Raw genomic sequence first — 22,816 nt, 5'->3', positions numbered from 1 at the left:
AAACTCCCAATGTTGCCAGGGAGTTCCAATAATATTTAGAGTCATTTAAAGGTTTTCCTTTGTTTATAAATAAGGTATTATCTTATGCTCCAAGTATGAGAAAGTTTGACATCCATTCATGTGAATGTAATAGTGACAATATGAATAGAAAATAAAGAACTCTATAGAGAAAAGGAATTTAGTTCAAATGAGTGATTTTGCCCTATTATTTTATAATGTTAAACATATATTTTGGTATATATGCATATAATTACGGTTATAGTATGTTTTATATGGTGTACATATATGCATATATCATGACTGTGGCTAATTTCACAAAATAACTAATATTTATCAATTTAATAGGACACATTCAAATTAATTTAACACTCCCAGTAGTCTGGCCAAGGGAACAACAATATGGTGACTAAGCCCACTGCCAAGGTCCAAGGAAATCATTTTTAAGTTTGACAAATTTTCATAATTCCATCTTTATCAGTATTTTGTTGGGTTGGCTTTTAAGATTTTCTTTTCTTCTAAAGTTAACTATACATCTTTCTATAAATATTTCTTACTATTGTTAACATGATCTTCTCCTCAGCTTTACTGAAAATGCAACATGTTACTTTCAGTAGCTCATGAAAGTTCTTTTGTAATATAGGCAATACCTGAAAGTAGGGCCATCCAAAGTTTTGACAGGTGGTAGCACAAGTGGTTGGTGTATCATCGTAGGACCCTAGATGACAAGAGAACATTTCTGTGAATTTGGTGATAGTATTAGTGGATAGGGAGATTTCTCAGAATTTAAAGTTAAATACTAGTGTGTTTATTTGTTAAAATCATAAACATATATATTTCTAATGATACCTTTGAAAGGAAAGTTGAGAGGAGACATGTCAACTATATTCAGGTCGTCACCATGCTAACCTGAAAGTAATGAGTAACTTTGTTCTTGGCATCATATGTCCTAAGATTGGGAACTTCAAGGGGCACAAACATGGAGGCAGATAGCGCCTGTTGTTTAAGGTTTTAGCCTTAGGAAGATGTGTAATATATGTATGCATAGCTCTGGTCTAGGAGCTGGGAATATGGCAGTCACTGCTCTCATGGAGCTTATATTATAAGGATAAAACAGACAAACAAATAAATTTAAAAATCTCCAATGTTGATCAATGCTATGAAGGAAAATAAAACAGGCTATGGCAAGACATGGAGAAATGTATGATCGTGGTATACTAGATAGAATAGTCATAAAAAGCATCTCTGAAAAGCAGTGACCTGAAGTAAGGGAGCACACCATGGAATGTTCGGGAGAATGGTCATTTCTAGAAGAAAGGATGACTGAGTCAATGGTTCTGAGGCAGGAATAACTTAGCTGAATTTTCTGATTTAGTACCGAAAGAAAATCAATATGGTTATAGTGCAGTGAATGACGGCAAAGAGAAAGCAAGGACTTAATCAAAGAGGGAACCAGAGGCCAGATCTTGTCAGTAGTAAGTTTTAATTCTACATAAACACAGGATGTTACTAATAAGTTAAGTTCGTTGCCTGTCAAAGAGTGAGGTTACATAAATGTAGTTTACATATGTTCTTTCAGGCTCAAACTAGTGTTGAAAGCAAGATATAGCTAGTTTACCTTGCTTTGTGTTTACACGCTTTTGAATTTTAAGCACTTGAAAAATGTCAGCATTACATTTTGTGAATTATTTATCTCAATTAACTCATATTGCCATTTGAAAAGCTTTTCGTGACCTTGAACTTATGCAGCATCAATTTTCTACTATACCTAACAATAATCTCAGTTATCGCCAATAATTTTTAAAGTCAATAGAGATGTTTATGTAAACCCTCAGAAGTACTTAGAAAGCTTATTAAAAGTAATCTCTGCAATAGAATATTTTGTAAACAAAAAAACCACTTCTAATTATTTTGAAAAATTACCTTGTAAATTTTTACACATTCATATGTTTATATCACTAAAAATTGCCTAATACATGTAATAATTAGAATCATGATGTGGTCATATTAATCAGACGTATATTTTCACATTAGCAAAAAAGCCTGCATATACAGTCATACACTACAGAAAGATGTTTCAGTCAAAGATAGTCCACATATATGACTGTGGTACCATAAGATTTTAATACTGTATTTTTACTGTACTTTCTATGTTTCAATGTGTTTAAATACACAAATACTTACCAGTGTGTTACAGCTGCCTACAGTATTTAGTACAGTACATGCTGTAGAGATTTGCAGTCTACTAGCAATAGGCTTCACCATGCAGCCTAGGTGTGTAGTATGCTATCCCACCTAGGTTTCTGTAAGTATACTCTGTAATGTTCAAGCAATGACAACCTTGCTTAATGACGCATTTCTTAGAACATATCTGATCTTTACGCGACACCTGACTATATTTAGAATCTGAATTTTCTGAAAGCTATTTTGGAAAAAATAAAAGTTCTTGTTAGTCTCAGCCTTTCTTGGCATACATATGGAATTCAGCAGGTTCAAAGTTGATGTTTATTTTGAGTATTTTCCCAACTTGCTAGAAAACACCACTAGAAGTAGAAATAACTGAGAAGCATTGTTTTTTCTTTTTTTTTTCCTGCATGGTACTTTTTTCACCCTAGCCTAAAATGCTATGAAAGAATGTTTCCAGCTTTTTAGGGTTAGGGACATGTAAACAGTCACTTCTGGCTATCAGAAATTTATTGATGAGTTGATTTTGGTTAATAAGTATGTTGCATATATTAATACAGCTACAATGTATGTGTCAACATGTACTTAGTCTTTCTTCTTAAAAATACCAGTTATCTGTGGTATCAAATTATGTACTAAAAATAGATTAATATTCAAGAAGAAAGGACACAAAGAAACCATTATCAAGCCCCAATGTAAATGATAAAAATACCTAGAGAAAACTCAAAACAAAGAGCTAATTTTGTTTAAGTAGCAAAACTGGCTGAAGTTATTGGAGAATAGAATCCTAATCAACGAAACTGGGAAAACACAGAAAAGAAATACAGCGAATAGGGATAATACCTAGACTTTCTTGATATAATGCTGCCATGGTGAAGTATAACAACTTAGCTGAAGAAAAAATATATAAACCTAAGTATATATATATGATGAGAAAATCAGAACCTTGAAGAAATACACTGGTTATATTCAGCTATTGGCTATAAAGGCAATCAAGTGAATGCAAAAATGAGGAATTATGTGAAAAAACACAAACTTCAAATCACTCTCAGGAGATTTGTGAGCTTCTAAATTATTGTAAATGTGCCGTCAATTTTTAAAAATAGAACATATATATATACCCCTGAATGCAATTATTCATTTTCCTCCTCTCTTTAGATTTCAAAGGAGATTTTGATAGATATTTGATGTAATTTTTGAATAAAGATAAATAGAAAGTTAGGGCCATGATTCAAGACATTTTTTATCTGTGTTCTTGTTCATAATGAGAAATGTTATTCATAACATTTTAAAAGCAATAAAACATATTTTTTCCTTTCCCTGTACCACCAACCAAAGAGAGATAGTTAATCCTTCTCTTAAATAGTTATGAGCAAAAAGTGACTTAACTATAACCCTGCAACATTAAGTCACTGCCATTCAATCAGAAACAAATGTTTCAGGGGAAAATTTTAATTCATTTAGCTTACAAATTCACTGTGACTCATTATAAGGAAAATGCAAATTAAAATCACAATGAGATACTACATTACACTCAGCAGACTAGCAAAAATTAAAAAGTTTGACAATAATACACAGTATTAGAAAAGATATGATGCAATGGAAACCGCATACACTGTTGGTGGAAGTATAAATTGGCATAAGCACTTTGAATTGCTAGGATCCTGAAATCCCACTCATAAATCCTTTTTTAAAAAAAAAACAAAAACAAAACATGGATATATATGTACCAGGAGATATGTTAACAAAATGTCCATAGCTTCATTGTTTGTAGTAGCAAAACTATGGAAGCAATCCAGATGTCCCTCAGCAGGAGAAAGGATAAATACATTGTGTTATATTCATACAATGGAACACTGTAATGGTGAAAGGAAAGAACCACAGTTATACCCATTAACAATGATTTATCTCAAGAACATAATGCTGAATGGAAGAAGCAAGTCTTCAAAGAATAGATTCAAGATAATTCCACTTTCCTTAAAGTATAAATGAAAACAGAAAAATAAAGTAATAGTTTGCCCAGAGACCATATGTGGTAAAGTCATAAAGTAAAACAAAGAAATGATTAGTACAAGCTTAGGATAATGGTTTACTTCTGAGGATGTCCATATGAGTCAATCAGAGAAGAACATGATGGAAAATCTTGGGTCTAGGCGTATAGGAGTTGATTTATTTAAATAGTATATGTATATATGATATACCTTTCTTGTTTGGGTATAAAGAAATACCTGAGGCTGGATAATTTATAAAGGATAGAGGTTTAGTGGACTCATGGTTCTGCAGGCTGTATTAAGCATGCCTCCAGCCATCTTTCTGGCAGAGCCTCAGGAAGTCTACAATCATGACAAAAAAGAAGAGGAGCTGACATCTCTCTTGATGAGAGAGGGAACAAGAGAGGGAGCAGAAAGTTTCCATACTCTAATTTTAAACAACCAGACTTTGTGTGAACTTACTAAGGGAGAGCTCACTTATCGCCAAGGGGATGGTTCTAGGTCATTCATGAGGAAGCATTCCCCATGATCCAATCTCCTTCCCCCAGGCCCCACCTCCAACACTGGGAATCACATTTCAACATTCAACCTTCGTATGAGATTTGAACAGGACAAACAGCCAAACTATATCAGTGTGCTATACATAACATTCTACATATAAGACATTTTTTTTGTTATAAAATGTTTTTGTAGAAAAGTATGCAGAGTATGATTCCCTCCTATAGAATGATGTATTTGGCATGAATCTATGGATCAAAATATATGAAATGCAATTTATTAGAGAAAGATCAAGGGATCTGGGTAGAAGATGGAACTGCCTTATACTGTACTGATCCTACTTGAAAGTTTATTATGTGATTTAAATGTATAAATTCTATTTGATTTCAAGTTATATTCCTACATATATATATACATAAAGGATTTTTGGAATAGCAGTCATGACTAACCCTTGAATCGAGAGGTGTGTGTGCATGTGTGTATGTGTGTGTGTGTGTGTGTGTGTGTGTGTGTGTATTTACCCCTGAATCTGAGGAAGGTGAAAGGGATCTACAAATTTGTAATTTGGATTGTTAGCAAGCTCCTAACTTTTAAGTTAAAATGATTCAGACAGAAAAAATGTGCCACCAAGTCACAGAACAAATCATTCTCAGCCCAGAATTATAATGGAAAGTATTACATACTTATTGCTATTCATGGTTAGTTCAATATACATTTATAGTTATTGTTTAGTAACTTATAAACACAATTTTGATTTAAACCTGTACTCTATTTACTGTCTTATTTTGTTATCATAAGTTTGACTCTATTGTGTTATTATACCTTATTCACACAACATCCAGAGTACAGAAAAGAGAACACTGTCTCAGAACACATATGCATCGTTTAAGCATCATCTTCATCTGCTTGTTGAGAGATCCCAGACTAATTTAGTGGGTTCAGAATAAGCTGAGGGATTTTCACTTTACCAAACAGCACTGCTGCTTCAAATGTGCTTCAAACGATCAATGTAGCCCAACCTGTTGAGGTCCTGAGAGACTGAGTCAGATTTTATGACCCCTCCACTTAAAAGCAGAATAATTATCTTGACCAATTGGGTTAAATTCTTAAACACAAGGCAGTAATTACCACCCAGGAGGAGGTATTTACTTTTAACAATTTTTTAAGTAAATACTTTTCAGCTCTTATCAAAAGTCATAACACTGAGTCTTAACACTTACCATGTTCCAATCAAAAAGGCAGATAAACATTTACCAACCAAAATTTTAGACCAAGCATCTGGAAGATATTTGCATACCAACTAAAAATGGTACCCATTCAAGTGTCCATTGTCTACGGCTGTTTATCCAAAGCATCTCATCTTAATTTATGAGATTCAGCACTGGATTTTTATAATCTAACTTTTCTAGCAAATAAAATGGCTTATTGGACGAATATCTTCTTTTACAGGCTCTCCTTTTGTCTTTTCTTTCTTTTCCTGTCTTTATTCATTGCTCCCCTTTTCTTTTTCCGGTTTCTTTTACTTTCAAATTTCAAACCTCTCTCTGGTCTTTTAACATGGTAAGCAATAATTACTAAACTAATTTTGTTCTTACAGTCATATCTTTCTGTTCTACAGATGATCATTTTTCTGGATATACTCTGATCTGGTTGGCTTTTCACTCTGTAATCTTGCTCCTTCCATTTCTAATTTCATCAACTTTTGGGTGAATCTCCCAAGCCTTCACACTGCCACACTGAAACAAAATGAATTGCTCTGGATTTACTCAAAGAGAGCAAAGTTAAGGATGTGTAACATTTAAAAATGTTAAATTCAATTTTAAAAACAGAATTGTAAACTGAGATACATATAAACATGGAGAGCACATCTACTTTAGAAACATCTGAAGTGAGGAACTAGTTAGCAATAGGAATTAATTAAAACAGGACTTGTCAGAGTCTTATTTGCTTGTAAACAACATGAATTACAAAATTGATTTAAGGTTATATTTCATGCTGTAGAATCTCCAGTTATATCGCTGGTGTTACTATCAGTCTCTGGAATAGACATGCTTAACACAGTCAAGACAATCCAACATATAGAGAGCTAAAAAAAAAAAAAACTACTAAAGAAGATTTGAATTTTATACATACCCTAAAATCCACTCTGCAATAAAGAGCAATTGTAATAATTAGTAAAACTATTTAAAATTTATAGAGAATGTTTTTACATCCAATTTAGGATCAAACAATTATTCAGACTTCAAAATAAACTTACTTCAAACTACAAATAGTATTTTGTTAGAAAAGGCTCTCAAGAATATTTGATGTCACCACTGAATCTAGATGAGAGTGAACAAATATTTTGGCACAGCCTTTTTCTAAACAGGAATACTGGGAGTAACCATTTGTCATTGTAGGGACTGGTACTAGCTTGAGAAAGTGTGAAGTGTCTCCTTACTGTGAAAAATTAGTCATCGTTGCACTCAAATTTTAAGGGCAAAGTATAGAAACTCAGATTTCTTTCAAGGCTTTTATTTATGTGAAGTTTATTTTAAGTGTCTTTTACATTATTTCGTCAAGCTTGTTCAGATGAGAAATTTCTACTCTTTTGTCTTTTTAAAGACAGCCTTATTTAATTATTATTTTTTTTCTATTTTAAGCTCCTTAGGATAAAGAAACTGTGTTGTAGAATACTGAGTTATCTTGCCATATATAAAATTACCAGAAGTAAACTGACTAATTTTAAAAACAAAATATGGCTTTTTAAAGGGCATGTTTATCTTTATGTTTTGTAATAATAACTTTATCCTATGCTATTTGATAATGACTATATCAAATAAAGTCAGAGTTTAGGGATAATAGGTAAGAAAGAGACAGGGAAGGATGGTGGTAAAAAGAAGCCATTTGACAATTTTAAAAAATGTTTTGAATAATAGTTCATCTAGGACAGAGAGTTATTTAATCCAGATCAGTGTGTTACTTATGTTTTAAAATCCAGTCAGTGGTGTGATCAGAGAATATGTTGAAGAATAGTAAAATTACAACTTTGACATATTTGATACAGATATTTTACCTGAATACTATGTATATATGTTGACAATTAGTATTTTTCTCAAAGTAAAATTATTGTTTCACTGAATGGCATATATATCTGAACTCAGAAAAAAGAAAACCTTAATAGTGGTATTTCTAGGTAAATGAATAATTAGTATTCTGTTTTAAAAGAAAACAATAAGTTAACACTGAATCTCAAACAAGTGGTGAACCTAAATTGGAAAATAAAAGGTATATTTTATATAAGTTGTATCCATTCAGAAGATAACTTGTGTGAAAATCCATAATGAGGCTTTCAAACAAATTATGATTTATTTAGTCACAAATATATATTTTAATTTACAAAATAGTCCTTTAGCTTTAAGTTTAGAAAACTTCTGTGATCATACAATAATGTAAGGTCATTGACAGTTGGCATTATTTTAAAAATTATCTTTATTTACACTCAACACTAAAAAGCTTAATAAATTACACACTAACAAACATGTAACTTATTGTTTACCAAACAGACGTAAAACTTTTTGGCAATTAAACAGAATATGTATTCTATTACGTATATTTTTTATAAAAGATTAATTTGCTTTCCTTTAATTTCACTGTTAAGTGTTTTTTTTTTTTTCTTTTTTTCCTATATAGGCTCTTTAGTGTTATTATCCTGAAAGGCAATAAGTAATGGAATAAGGCTTTCGTTGGGAGGCAGAAGTTAGCAAGTCAGCCAGTTTCAACAAGAAATTCTGCCAGTTTTAGCCATTGTGTGGCCATTTGGGGAAAGGCTTCAACATTTTATGTTAAAATACTGAGCAATCTTCTCATTTATCCTAATTTGAAAGGTCATTCCTTGGAATTTAGTAAAATCTGAACGCTAAGTATACTACAGGAAACATCTTTACTGACTTTTTTCCTTTCAAAGTCAGTGAAGGAATATATATGAGGTTGAACTAAAAATTTAAAGATTAAATTAAATTTTGAATATTTTCTTTTTGGAAATACATAGTGATTCTAACACCTTCAGAATTTCTGCTCTGGTGTCTCTTGTATACTTCACACAAAGTCACATGAAGCCAATACTCAGTTTTCTGTGAATTAGGCTCTAGTATAAATAAACATTCATTCATGTATTCATTTAAATATTTAGTAAACAGTTTTGGGGAACCTAATATACAGGCACTTATCTAGGTGCTTCATATATATTAGTTAAATGAAAATCAAGCAGAAATCCTTGCACCGGAGGCTACATGTTAGTGGGACGGATGGAAAATAAAAACAGCAAGCCTGGCCACGGTGGCTCACACCTGTAATCACAGCACTTTGGGAGACCAAGGTGAGTGGATCACTTGATGCCAGGAGTTTGAGACCAGCCTGGCCAACGTGGAGAAACCCTGTTTCTACTAAAAATACAAAAATTAGGTGGGTGTGGTCATGCAAGCCTGTAATCCCAGCTACTGGGGAGGCTGAGGTAGGAGAATCGCTTGAGCCCGGGAGGCAGAGGTTGTAGTGAGCCAAGATCATGTCACTGCACTCCAGCCTGGGCAACAGAGCAAGACTGTTTCAAATTTAGTATTTTTTAAAATACTAAAAAAACCCAAAACAAAACAGCAAATATGTAATTTATAGTAGATTGTTGCAAGGTGATTAGTGTTAGAGGAAAAAGGACAAACTAAAATAGATGAAGAAGAAAAGAGGGCTGTGGTGGTATAGATGTAGGTTGATTATAAATAATTATCAGTGTAGGCTCTTTAGAGGAGTTCACATTGGAGCAAGATTGCAGGGTGGTGAGTGACTTAACTATATGAATATCTGGGAGAAGAACATTTTATGCTAGTTGAAAGAAACCTACAGGTAATTCTTAATTCTCCTTTAGAAAATGTGCCTTTCTTTAAATTTGTGCCCATTGAAATCAGAAGTACAAGCAATAAGTAAACTTGTCTAGGGGTGAAGGACTTGATAAATGGAGGAAGAGAAATTTAAACCTAGAATACAAGATCTATAGGGCCATAAGGAAGATTATCATTCTTTTCATATTCACATACTAATGTGATGCTTATAGAATGCATGGTAGAGAAAAAGACAAATGATAAAACGTAGAAATTATTCAAATAAATACCCCCTTTGATAACTATTATAATCTTAAACTGATAAAATTCTATGTTGCACAATGATCTTTGTTCCTTATCAAAAATTTCATTTCATTTTAAATGGTTGTTAAACTGGAACAAATATACTGTAATAACTGATGTCCATATACTTATTAGGTTGAACTAAGATGTCCAGATGAAAAAAACCATTTCTGTTAGAAAGGTTGTTTCCTCTTCATAATGATAACATCATACGATTATTTCTGTAAAGAAAATGTACACCAAAATGTAGGGCAAGCCTTGAAGTCTAAACTATTTTGAGTAATTAGGGGTAGAATGCTGTAAGAGTGCAAACATCTAACATCTTTTATTTCTTTTAAAAAAGCACATGCCATTTCAAGACCTACACCATAGATTTAATGAAACACTGAGATGGAGTCTCCCTTTTCTAAGTTAGGAATCCATTAGCTAAATTTATTTAACTTATTCAGGCCTCTAGCTTAGGAAGCCGCATGTCCCAGGAAGCCACATGTCACATTTAAGGTTTGGAGCATATGCAGTCTTTTATGGTATTGGAGTCAGGATAGTTGAGAACTTGCTGAACAAACTTAGCTTTCAGGATTAGTATGAAAAATTACACATTTATTGGATGTTTTTGAAGAACACTTGTGTTATATCAAAACTCAAATATAAACTCTTTGTTAATTTTGGTGTGTATTTATTTTGAAGGAAGCAGACTGGAATTTGGTTCATTAAATATAAACATATATTAATTTTATGATCAGAAAGACTTTCATGCTAATAACATGGAACACAGAACAGGAAATCCTTTTGGAAAGTGCATAATTAAGGAAGTTAGCTATTGTGAGAAATTCAATTAATTTAAAAATTAAACAATATTTAGGAAAATCATTATATAAATTTCACTTATGCCAGGTTTTTCCAGACCTTAATATTTGCTCATGTTTCATTTGAAGGCCTTCCTATTCAAATTAATGAAGACAAATATTCTTCAATGCTTTATTCTTACAAATATCACTTTCTTTAACCATGATATTTGCAATGGAATTAGACACAAGAAAATAATTTTAGTTAAAGTAGGAAAGGTAAAAATTATATTAAAAGCAATTGAAAGGGAGACATTTTAGAATATCTTAACCAAAGAAAACATAAAATTGAGAACATGGTGCATCTGTTTGGATTTTTATTTCAGCCTATTTGATGTTTCATCAATAACTGAAGGTTTGCTACAATAATAAATATATACAGTTTATCATATGTATTTGATTTATATGATTTATCAGACATTAAAAGACCTGATTTATCAGGCTTTGTCAATTTAGAAAACACTCTCGTTAAGATATTGAGCCTTGATCTTGTGACAAGATGAAAAAGAGTGGCAGCCAGCGGTATGGATGAAGAGTTCACATTTTGATTGGCATTGTCCTAACATAGCATAAAACCAGTGGTGATGTTGTCCAGAGCAGGAGATCGGTCTTGTTTACCTTTGACACCTAGCATAGGGCTAAGCACCTCAGAAGTACTTCTTAAACGATGGACCATATTGTTTAATCCTAGTGTCCCCTGACATAAATAAATGTATAGTCACATTAGTTAAAATGTAAATGTTTTACAGGAATAAACTCTGGAATAAAAAGCAAGACTGGGCTGGACATGGTGACTCACACCTGTAATCCCAGCATTTTGGGGGGCTGAGGCTGGTGGATCATGAGGTCAGGAGTTTGGGACCAGTCTGATCAACACGGTGAAACCTCATCTCTACTAAAAATACAAAAATGAGTTGGGTGTGGTGGTGCATGCCTGTAATCCCAGCTGCTCAGGAGGCTGAAGCAGGAGAATCGCTTGAACCCAGGAGGCAGTGGTTGCAGTGAGCTAACATCGCACCACTGCACTCCAGCCTGGGTGACAGAGCTAGATTCCATCTCAAAACAATAATAATAATAATAATAATAATAATAAATCAGCCTGCTTTCTTCTTCCAAATGAAATATACTGCAGTATTACCAGATTTTAATTTGTTTAGAGAAAGAGCAATTTTGGCATGCAGGAAAACATGCTACTCTTGAACACCTGAGACGAGAATGCAGTGACTGTGCATATGATTTGGAAAAAAGTGAACATGAGACAGGCTAAATGAGAAAACTTAGCAGAAGAAGAGGGATACCAAAAGAGAGATGGAAAATTACCAACTGCAAATTGTGCTTACTGCATAGTTTTTCCTAGAGCCCTGCAAGTCATAGCCTCTGTTTGCTGGGAAAACTTTTATAGGTCATTTGTTTCTGATGTCCATGTCTGTCTTTTGAATGCTATCTCTTACTCTCTGATCTATAAAAGTATCTGAGGTGGCTTAAAACGTATAATTTACCTTATCTTGTAAGAGTAACTGTCAATGTGAATTACCTGAAACATGGGTTTTTAAACTGAGAGTTGAAGAATTCTTATCATAGCTATCAAAAAAGAGGTCCCTTTGAAACGAATGCAACTATATGCAAAATGTTGTTTATTTATGGAAAAAATTTGTTTTGTTTCATTACCTTTTCAATGTGTCTTAATTTATTAAATATTCAACAATAAATTCTTAAAATGAATTATGTTAAGCCAAAGCCTAAATGTTTTCTGTCATCCTATTGTATAGGCACTCTTTCTTCGTATTTTTGAAAAATAAGAAAATATAAATGTCTTCCATTAGGTGGCAGTAATAACTTCCTATAATAAGTACCTTTTTTTTTTTTTTTTTTTTTCCCCCAAAAAAAAATAGTCAACAACTTGGAAACCTAAAAATTGAATTTATTGGCTCCTTCTCAATGTTCTTATTTTGATATTATGCAGCTGCTATAATAATCAAAACCAATTTTTTTGACAGATGTCTACATTTATCTCTACTGTAGTGTATTCATACAAGTAGTAAAAGTAGCAAGTAAATTTGGGTAAAAAATTTACTTTTGTTTTCTTGTGTTAGAAGAGATTCAGTTTGGATTTGGTGAGTCATATCACTGTTCAACTTTGCACAACTTCAGTATTGAGAGGTCTAATAATAGATAATACACAAAAGTGTAATGAAATATTTCAGATTTTGAGTCATATTAGATATAGGATAAAACCAGTTTCGCCAATGAGGATTGTGCAACTTTGAGTTTCACTGAGCTTCAAGTGTAAAGAAATAAACACAATTTTTGTTTAATGTACCTTTTAAAATTGTTAATATGCAGGTATTTTTAAGTGCTCCATTCTATGGAGATAGTAATTATCAACATCAATTCTATTGGGTTCTGGCATGTATTATATGAGGCAAAAAGATGGTCACCCTAAAAACTATAATTATAAATCACACTTGTTCACTCTTCCCGTCTTATAAATAGATTGTATTCTGTCTATCTGTATGCATGACGGTTGTTTGGAATGAGATTTTTCGTAGAAACAAGTTATGTACTCAGCCTCACAACAGACTTATGATGAACATGAAGATTTATTAAATATGTACTAAATGCCAAGTGCTAAACAATTTCCATGTGTTAATTCATGGATTACTTATAAAACCTTATAAAGCAGTATGATTATCACTTCCACTTTATAGATGAGAAAGGGGAAGTGGTAGATTCTGGGTTCATATATGGATGGTCTAAATCCAAAGTCCATCAGAGTGCACTTCTATAAATAACATATATCTAAATTTCTAAAATAAGTGTGTAAGTTTTTTTGTCTTAATTAATAAAGTATATTGGTATGTCTGCAGAAAAGACAAAAACAAATATATCATTAAAAGTAAAATTTTAAAGACATATGCAGATTGACTAGTAAAACATTAAACATGTTACTCTAATACTAACTTTCCATTACTAAGTACAAAATAAAAATCACAGTTTTGTATTGATGACATTCTTTTCCCATGGTTTTAACCCTGTTTTTATATTGTAATGTTATTTATTGCTCTCTGATACTTACCAAAGTTTCAATTTTTCCTTCAAATTATCCTTGGAGGGAAGGCAAAATTGAAGTGTATATGCAAAATATCTGCATAATCATTGGTCTCAGATTGGACCAATGGGTTCAAATGGACATGGGTTCAAATTAACACTCGTGTAAAATTTATGAATTCAGTAGTTGGATGCAAGAAAAATTTATCTTCATTTTGGTTAATAAAACCAAACCTGCTTGCTCATAAATATGCTATTGATCCTCCATGTCACTATTCTATAAGGAGATGGGTACTTGTAAACCATCTAGCTGCCATGTAACTAAATCATTGCAATTTAATATACCAAATGATATGCTCAAAATTCACTATGATTTTATGAGAAATGTAAATGAGGTTAGGTCAGCCTACGCCTGAGTAGAGATAAAACTACTACAGTTTTATATAAAAGTTTATGTCATAACAGTTTTTTAATTCAAAAAATACATTCTATGTTAAGGGAAATAAGATTTATCTGAAAATTGGGCTCCATTAAGCAATGTTAATAAAATATAAAACTATCACCTCAGTACCATAGGGGTTATTTATTCATTTTGGCTTATGCTATGTTTAACAGGGTTGGGATTTTTGTCATTTTAATTTTTAATGATGTAAAAAGTGTATAATACATTTAATCTAACCCATGAAAAATAAAAATAAAACTTCTTTAACCTTTCAAAAGTAAATATACTCTTTTGAACACTTTTGCAAACAATAATATTTTGTTGTGTTAGTTTTGAATAATACTGTCTCTTAAGTAAACAAACTAATTGAAAAAAAAAAAGGAAGACATGTGTCTTGGGAAAATATTTGCCACTTATTCCCATATAACAATTCTAGTAACCTAGGAAACATAGATCCTAAATCAGTTCACAGGCAGTGACACTATTTTATTTATTTTTGAAGCAGTAAGACCTTCCTGTGTTCTTAAGAATTGAATACATTTCTTCTCTTTTTTGTATAATAGCTTATTAAAATTAAATTAATTTGATTTTAAGGTTATTCAAATATAGAAAAATGCAGAGATTAATTGACCTAATCTAATTCACATGGTCCATGTGACCAAATGCGTAAAGGACTGATCTATCTGGTTAGTAGGTAGAGTTTATTTTGTATTTCTGGTAAGATTTTATTTTCCACCTATTTGCATTATAATGTTTTTGTATATTACATAAGAAGATGTCTTGAAATAATTTGTAATCCATCATAGTACATGTACTTTGGCAGAAAAAGAGAACATACCTGAGAAATTGTGAATGTTTATAGTTCACCCATATATTTGAAAACCAGATACAGAGAAATGCTTTAAATAACTGTGTACCATTTTTCCGTCTTCAGTATATCCTACAGAACTCTGAGTAAGTCAAGAACTAAGATACGTTAAACACTTGACTCTCATAAGAGTGTCTTTCATTGACCCCATTGCAATGATACAGCTTGTGTTATGGTTTAATAGCTTCTCTCAGTGCCAAGCATAAGATATGCAATAAAGTAAAAGTTTTTAAATAATGTTTCTTGAACATATTTATATTCTGAAAAGTTGATACCATATCATTATACCTCCAAAACCAGAATTATTTGTTAAAGTTGTATTCAAGGTCATATGTAGAATATGAAATAAATTTTGTTTAGTGAATACATTTTTCATCCTCTAAAGTTTATTTTATTTTACCTATAAAGGTCCAGAACAATCTTTAAAAATAAAGTTACTATCAAACTTTTGTCATGTAGATAAAATTGATAACAAAATATTTTATAATGTTTCCAAATATGATCTAGTTAGAAATATATAATAATGCTATTAACTGAAATTCAGTTAGTTTTTATGCATTTATCAAATAATTTGTCCACATTAATCTGTAAAGCAAATAAGGCAATAATTTTACCTTTATATTATTCTCAATTTACTAAATTTTATTTCTTTTATGCATGAAAAAATATTATAATATGTGCAGGTGAACTTAAATGTTCTTACAAATGTGCTAGGTATTGACTTCACTTAAAATTCATAATATGTTTGGAATCACCAGTGAGAAAAGCATATACATCTTGGCCATTCATTTAAAATAATTTTTAAAACTGCAGACCCAGTTTTATTTTTAAAAATGTTTTTGTTATTCCAATTTTTCAAAGTGAATAGTTTCATATAGTATAAAAATCTACATACTTTAAATATTAGTATAATGCTTTGGCATGTAAGTTAGAAACAAATCTTGTAACAATAGCCAAAGGTATTATCTCTTTAAGAAATAGAATATTTCAGGTAAAAAACGTTTCAGCTCACATTATTAACATAATAATTCAATTCTATGTTTCATTTTACATGTTTAGAATTGAGTGTAGGTTCAATGCATTGATTTTTATGACACTACAAGGAAACATCATCTAGCAAAGTAAATTCATTTCTTTATGGCTAAAAGCATGCATTGATACTCTGATATTCTCTTATCATTGAAGAAAGCACAGTTTGAATACATTCATATGAAGTTTTATTTCAAATTTCAAACTTCCAGTTATTTTCTCAAATAATTCCTTTGCCTAATGACCTTCAATGTTCATCGCCTAGTGTTTTTCAAAAGTATTTTTGGAAAATAAAGATTGTAAACCATACTGTTACCAAAGTCATAAAAATTTAATCAAATTATACAAGAAAATAATGGGTTTTGGGCTGGCAATTAAATTAAAATTAAAGAAGTTTGGAAAGTTACTCATTATATAATATGATCATAATATACTACTTCCTAAAAATATTCTTAAATAAAAAATATTGTTTTAATTTTTGTTACTAACTCATGCCATTGGGTTACTAAATGTGTTGTTTCTACTCCATCCCCTCCTCCCCATTTATGTAATGACTAAAGTCACATTCTAAAAACACTTTTCCCATTTCTACATACGTGTCAGGAAACTCAGTACAGTTGAAGATTTAAAAGGGAGAGAAATCAGCCATGATACTTTCAAAGAATCACAAAACTAAGAATTAATTTAAATTTTCATTATATTGAGGAATTTGTGGAAAAATTGAGTTGAAAATTACCGAGGAGTTAACTCAGGATGTTTGTAGTCTACTGTTAATGTGTCAGATATGAGTGATTAAGTACAGGATGCTTCCATTGCAGGACCTCTTGAAAAGTATAATTTCATTTAGGTGAGAAAATATATAACTTAGAAATTATATCTATCAACATAATTTAAAATTTGACATCAAACTTTCTTCAACAACAAATTTGTGGTATATCTATAGAAACACTTTATTAAGCAGACACTAGTTTCTTAAATTGTTCAGGACAGTCTGTACTATCAGAATGAGCATTAACAGATGTTTTATCTCAACATTTCAGCAAATTATATCCTGGAAATTCTTTTTTAATAAATACTTCAGTTTCTTCACTTAATCATCTAATATACTTGTTTGGGAAAGCTGTCACATTTCTTTATCCGCAAACAACTTGATATCACACCCTCCTCCAAAAGCTTGCAGAGGGGAGCCAGTCAATTGGAAGTATTCTCTTAAAGATTTTAAAATTAAGAATTGTTATAAAAATCTGTATTTCTTAAACTCTAGTTTTTTTTACTTTGTACCCGACACCATGATCCAAAAAAAGAGGAAATGGGGTTAGTAGAAGAGAGATTTAGCACATCTGGCAACAATGAACAACAAAAATTAGTTTAATAGTTAGAGATATATGTATAAATAGAGGTAAAAGGCAAATAAAGGCAAATATAATAAATCCAAAGTGATTACTTTTAAAAACTCTGCATTGTGTTCAGCCACAGAGTAAGTGAGACTCCGAGACCCCTTAGGTAGTTATTATTTTACCTCTTCTTAGAGCTGATTATACGGAAAGTTTAAAGACACTTCCTAAGGGGAAAATGTTTTCCAGCTCTCAAGATTCAAACTTAGCTAATAGTAGAGCTAATTTTTAAAGGCACTGTTCTTTGATCAGAAATATGTCTTTTAATCCATTTAGATTTTTAATACTTGCTAAATTTATTTTCTCAAACACTATGATAAGCAATATTATCTAGTAGTAATAGATTTTGTATTCATGTTGGGATAATATGCTGTATTTTCTCAAGCATGTGAAATAAATGAGAATATATTTCAACATTATTTCAATGCTACCTACTAAATTCTGTAACAGAAACATTGTCAAACTATATGAGAATAGTACTTAGAATAAATATAGTTATTTTGAATAGCACACTTACCCAGTCCAGCTCTTAAGGAAATTCTTGGTGAAATATTCTTAGGATGGAATTTTACTTTCTGAGATTCCACAGAAGAGATTTAACCCCAGGCAAGGTGGGGAAGAGTGAAAGCTTTGTAATGTGATCCTGCAATCAGGATGAGATCCAGTTAGCAGAGCTTGATGGCTCTAAAGCAGGAGGTGACACTCTGCTGGAGAGAGAGAGGTTGTTCTGAGTAGATTTTATGTGTTGTCAGATTGTAAGTGATCAGCAGCAAAAGGGAAACATCAGAGCTTCCTGTTACATCACTCTGACCCCGCCTGCCGTTAGTGTTAGGTTACTTTCTTTCTCAAATAGCATACCCCAGGAAAGCAGCACTCCTTTCTTATTGTGAGACAAGAGGAAGAAGCAGCCTGAAGAGAGAGAGATCATAGGCTGTGTGAATACATTGTTACCAGTAAAAAGCTGGCTGGCTTTCACCTTGACTGAGTTCTGTTAGAACTTGCCAAACAAGCTACTTGTGATTTGAAGGAAATCTGAATATAACATTCTGCTCAAAGAATCAAAGGAGTTAGGAGTGTGTGTGTGTGTGTGTGTGTGCTAAATTATAGCTTACAAAGTATCCAGGGGAAAAAAAAATCTGACAAATCTTTCTTTATAGCAGAATACAGAAAAAAATTAACTGCCTTCATCATGATTGGTTCTGTGATTTGGCTCTTCTTAATTTGGAGCTCTGCTAATTGTGTGCTGTTCTTCAATCAGTTCCTAATCAGTTAAGTCGACCAATAAACTTTATCCTGCATTTTAAAAATATTTTATTTTTTCCTTTACCTTATTCATAACATAAGAATATGAGTGTGTGTTATAAATTCAACTTGTGTATGTGTGTGTACGGAGTGTTTCTTTTATAATATATAGGTATATATATTTGACAAAAGAGCCTTTTAAATAATTCATAATTTTAAAATTGTTGCACACAGTTAAAAATATTTGGTATAATTATGTTTTCTAAAATCTAAAAAATAATTTATACTACAATATTTGTAAATCAAAACAACCTTAAAAAATATGGATAGGCTATAAACATAATATTATAAGATAATATAAAATACATAACATGTTTTTTATTTTAGACAAAATTTCATCTCAAAACACAATTTTTTCCTTAATATGTTTAATAAATCATTGGATATGATCAGGAAAAATGTCATAAATTTGAAATGGTTTTTTCATTTTTACAACTTGGTAAATGTATGATGTGAAACAATATATTGCCTCTGTAACCTAAGCAGCACTAAAAGTCACTTAATTTATCTGGACATAAATTTTCTCATCTATAAACTAGAAGAGATAGATTTTATTCCTAAGGCTTTGAATTGACAAGTTTCATAACATTTAGAAATAGATAAGCTATGGTGAGGCTCATTCAATTCTTAGTGAATTGTTACTGAAATTCCAGGATAAAATGAGGTGCCCATACACCTATTAGGCAAACAAAGGATGTAAAGGCAAAATAAATTCAGGAATATCATATTTTTAAAGCAGGGTGCTCGTGTTGACATTTTTATTTTCTGGATTAGTGGAAGAAAATGTTTATACAATCTTTGATTTTAAGACCAGTAAGAGCAATATTGATTAAAAAAAACAGGCATGTAAAAATGGGATATACCTTAATCTCTATAATTATGGTAATAGAGAAGACTTGTAAGAAACTGAGTTACACCAGTGTGGTTATTGGGAGATAGAGGCAGGGAAAACAGAAGAGTTAAGTAGTCAAGTTATAAAATATTTTATTTTGTGATAGGGGTTTGATTTTGCTTTGCTTTGGGGGGCTATTGAGTTGTACTTCTTTTTGAACTGTTTCCTTCAGCCCATGAGAAGAAAAGATTAATGTTGCAAATTATTACTGGCCACACAAACAATGACTCTTCAATCAGAAAATGAATGTGGATATTTCAAGGTGAAATCTTGATTCAGTTATGATGTTGAGCTAGCACTCTGCTTGCGGAACCACTAAGAAAGAAGTTGAAAGTATTGAGAACTAAAAGACATGAAATTCCATTTCGGGTTCTGATACTGTGGTGTGATGTTGACAAAGCTTTCTAGGCTTGGTGTATCCATCTTGAAATTCAGAGCAAAACAAATACTGGATTTTAATATGCAAGTAATGATGGGTCATGTCTCATCTTCCATGCTAAATATAATATATAAATCCTATAAAGAGATTAATATGTGTTTTTTGAATTTAATTAATTTGTGGAAAACTAAAACATTTACCAATATGTTTATATAAATATTGATATTTTTGTCTTTCCAAAGATTATTTGATCTTTTTTTTTAGACTGAGTTTTGCTGTTGTAGCCAGGACTGGAGTGCAATGGTGCAATCTCATCTCACTGCAACCTCTGCCTCCTAGTTTCAAGTAATTCTCCTGCCTCAGCCTCCCAAGTAGCTGGGATTACAGGTGTGTGCCACCACGCCCAGCTAATTTTTTATTTAATATAGAAATGGGGTTTTACCATATTAGCCAGGCTGGCCTCCAACTCCTGACCTCAAGTGATCCACACATCTTGGCCTCCCAAATGGCTGGGATTACAGGTGTGAACCACTGCACCCGGCGAGATTCATTGATTTCATTTGTCTAACACTAGTAAAGGCTACTGAAGGAAAAAAAAATCATGTTTGAGTTCATGTCAGAAAATCCTTAATCCAATGCTTTTTCTCTTCTACTCTATATTAAGTGTTATACTTGATGGAGTGTCTAATAGAAGTTGTATTATTTACATTTAAATTGATGGACACATGGGCCCATGGTTGTAGTCCATGAAGACTACTAAATTTTATTAATATCATCTTTAAGCCTTATTTAGACATAATAAGAAAATTGCATCCTAGTAATCCTTAAAAGTTACCATTTTATACACTTCAGAAGAAATAAATGGTACAAGGACTTCCAGGAAGGCATTCAGAGTATTCTAAGTTATTTAGGAGCAAGTGAAAAGACAGATCATAAAAACTTCTGTGATGCCTACTGAAACATGAAAGCAAATGTTTGGAAAGTTGTAGCAGAACTAAATGAAAATATTTCAGTAATCAAGCGAGCCAGTGTGGCATTATGTAGATTTATGTGTTATAATCTTTCTTCAGAAGTCACTTGCAATAATTTAATTAGTAGTGACCAGATTTGTATTTTGAGCTAGGTAATGTGCTAATTGTGTTTTAGCAAGATAAGGAAAAGTAGAATGTGTTCTGCTATCTAGTCTTTTAGTGAACAGGTTGACTAGCACATGAGAAGTTAAGGGTCAAATTTTAAGAAGTTAGCCACTGATGCTGTGAACATAGGATCTAGATGTAATGATGCAGAGCACTGCAATAAGATTTTCTGTAGAAGTGAGAAATGGTATGTAAGTGTAGAAATATATACATGTAATGACAGTCACACATTTTCATTTTAGAATCCTACATGCAAGATTTATGCTTTTATTTGTGGTCACATGTAAGGCTCACAAGCACCATTTTCTTCCAACTGGTTACCGTGTGAAATGCATGTTGACTCAGAATTAGGAGGCAGCTAACTCAAAGTTTCTGGGCTACTGTTTATATTGAATATGTTAGTTAGACCAGACCAAAATGTGGTTTGACAAATTTAGTTTTCTACTGACCAAACTGACCATTTATTTTGAATTTGTATGGATACTGCCTTGGAAGTATAGTCCTGTCACAAGAACAAACAAAATAAAACAGAACATTTTTACAGGAAATGCATTAAGTACAGACTTTCCCTGGTGAGAGTGTAAGAATAAATCAAAAGAAAGACTTTTTAAATGATTTTTATGAAGTTTTTAAAGTTATTATTTTATGTTAATAATTCTTCTGTGTTCTTAATTGTCTGAAAGTAATTACTTATACTTGGTGATAATTTATGCATTCAGCAAAATTATACATAACTTGCTTTCTGAAAAACACACCAATAATTTGAGGAGGAACCCATCAACTTTACATCAGAAGCTTATGTGTTTACACGCTTTACATTAAAAAACTACTTCTGGCAAGGAAATAAGTTGATTTGACCGTTTATTATTTTACCTAGGAATTGCTGTCAGCATTTTTCAAGTTGCTTTTCAAAACAAATAAAAATAAATTGCATTTAGTAAAAGAATCTGGTTACAATGTCTGGGACATTGAGCGTGAATATGCTATTATCTATTACTAAAACCAGGGCTGATTTTCACTTTAATTGTGTACATAATTATCATTTTAAAGAAAATCACAATATTATTTTAAAAACATGTACTGTGAATAAGAATTTGGAAAGTGCAGAAAACTATGTTTGAAGTGAACAGTATATATATCAGGTCAGATATGCAGAAATGTGTGCCAGGTTAATATACAGCTAAATAAAACTATAGCCTACATATAGAATTTCTTTTGGTATTTAAAAATGTATTTCCTCAAGAAAGTCAAGTAACATAAAAAATAATTGGCCAAACATTTGCTATTTTTAAAATTCTTATATCTTCATGGATTAAGTTCTCCTAGGGAACTTAGTATTTTCTTACAGATACTCATGAGTGTTGGAGGTGTGGGTATTGTGAGAATAAAGTGTTAGTACCGGCAAATGAGTGATGTCATGGACTGATTCAAGTGGATTTTGAAATACAACAAAATTATACATACTTTAAATGAGAGTACACGATGAACTTTCTAAGGGGAAATACCTTCAATAGGGTGATCATATGTCCTAGTTTTCTGGGGCAGTCCTAATTCATACTTTCAAGCTCAAAAGTGTTCTGGTTTGGAAAAAAAAAATAGACAGCATATGGTGAACATAACCATATTATCCATAGAGCAATGACAAGTAGCATATACAT

General features: G+C 31.8%; 1 protein-coding gene across 1 annotated transcript in view; it reads right to left on the bottom strand.

Moving 5' to 3' along the window:
* The window catches only part of CALCRL (calcitonin receptor like receptor), a 106,807-nt gene extending 88,480 nt beyond the window's left edge, over window positions 1-18,327 (bottom strand). The window contains exons 1-2 of the mRNA XM_017545051.2: window positions 17,967-18,327; window positions 648-715 (exon numbers count right to left, since the gene is read on the bottom strand). The gene's annotated coding sequence lies outside the window, so the exon portion shown is untranslated. The remainder of the gene's footprint in view (window positions 1-647; window positions 716-17,966) is intronic.
* Window positions 18,328-22,816: the final 4,489 nt, after the last annotated feature.

The sequence above is a fragment of the Cebus imitator genome, unplaced genomic scaffold (genome assembly GCF_001604975.1).
Source record: "Cebus imitator isolate Cc_AM_T3 unplaced genomic scaffold, Cebus_imitator-1.0 Scaffold176, whole genome shotgun sequence".
Taxonomy (NCBI): domain Eukaryota; kingdom Metazoa; phylum Chordata; class Mammalia; order Primates; family Cebidae; genus Cebus; species Cebus imitator.
The sequence above is the reverse complement of the archived record's forward strand: the minus strand, read 5'-3'. Positions and strand labels throughout refer to the sequence as shown.